At 39.5% G+C, this 1,537-nt stretch overlaps 1 pseudogene; it reads left to right on the top strand.

Moving 5' to 3' along the window:
- LOC108727891 (uncharacterized) overlaps positions 1-1,518 on the top strand; it is a 5,870-nt pseudogene extending 4,352 nt beyond the window's left edge.
- Positions 1,519-1,537: the final 19 nt, after the last annotated feature.

Raw genomic sequence — 1,537 nt, 5'->3', positions numbered from 1 at the left:
CACGAAATTTAAAATCAAATTAAAAAATGAATTAGTTATTCGTGCAATGTTTCTATTATACATGGTTCTATTCCAAATAAATTATAACCCATGTGGACAGTGGAGTATATAAACAGTAACGCTTGGGTTCGGGGCGACTACGCCGCCCCGAACAAAAAAAAAATAACATATCCTACCCGCTTGGGGCCTAACTGCGTGGAAGTTACAGCTGAGACAGTGTCCGCTTGGAATATTCTTAACCCATGAAGACAGTGCATTAAGTCACAGAGCATGAAAAAGGCATACTTATAGCGCTTATAGCGCTTATATCGAGTCGGTATGACAGATTTCCTAACCTGAACGGCCGTGAACTTTAACGCTAAATATCTCGATTCAGAGGCCAGAGCGGCACTTTTTTCTGCCATTCGTTCATTTCGTGCAAAAACGCGTCGAATAAGCCTAATTTCATCAAAATCGGAGGTGAGACGGGTATTCTATACCTTTACCTAAATTTTTATTTGTGCGCAAAAGTGCTTGTAGGCAAAAGTACATGTAGACAATAGTACATGTAGGCAATCGAACTGTAGGCAATAATACATGTAGGCAATCGATCTGTAGGCAATAGAACATGTAGGCAATCGATTTGTAGGCAAATGGGATGTAGGCAAACGGTGCTGTAGGCAATCGATTTGTAGGCAAACGGGATCCCCCCGAGCAATCAAAACAAATAGACGGTGATAATATGAGATATTTAAAATCATTAAAAATATAATGTGTTTTGAATAAATGCATTACATTCAGTTTAATCGCGTATGCAGGAATATTCATCTGTCGATAACATGAGCTATTAACAGTGGTCTAGCTTCCACCAAGGATTTGATCCGGGTCAGAATATAAAAACTGACGAGCTATAGTCGAGCATTCCTCTGTTACAGTCGAATTACAGGGGTATGCTCGACTGTAGTTGGTTGGTTCTTACATTCAGAGTAGCGATCATGTAACTTTTTCGCTAGAACAGAAACGTGAAAAGTGAAAATTTTTATGTATGTATGTTCGTTCTTCCTAAACAACACTCTCTATGTTCTACTTCCTAAACACGATGTCCCACTTTTTTCCTCTGTGCGCGCGCGCGTGTGTGTGTGTGTGTGATGCATATATTTTATCTCCAATAAAATTGCCGTAGCCTTAAAAGAGTGATGGAACGAAAAAATTTATTTTATTGTAGGTAGACTTTCAATTATCTATTTACTCATCGTCGGCACTCGATCTTCTCTATTTTCTCAATTCAAGTATTTCCTTCGATGTCATTGAATACAAGAGAGATGTTCTATTAAGTGAATACCTTGATACCTTGACAACGACTATGAAGCAATTGAACTGTAAGACGCAGCCGCCTATCATGAAGGAACTGAAGGCTATCCTAAATGAAAAGCTAGCTATGGAATGATAACATCCTTCATCATTTTACCGCTTTTGTTATGCTGTAAGTCTGAGGCAAAAGATTTGGATGAAGTACTGTGCAGTAGTACTCAGGCCTGACGAGAAGGGGGGGGGGGGG

The sequence above is a fragment of the Mycetomoellerius zeteki genome, unplaced genomic scaffold (genome assembly GCF_001594055.1).
Source record: "Mycetomoellerius zeteki isolate Tzet28-1 unplaced genomic scaffold, Tzet1.0 scaffold562, whole genome shotgun sequence".
Lineage (NCBI taxonomy): Eukaryota > Metazoa > Arthropoda > Insecta > Hymenoptera > Formicidae > Mycetomoellerius > Mycetomoellerius zeteki.
This window is presented reverse-complemented; position numbering and strand designations above follow the sequence as displayed.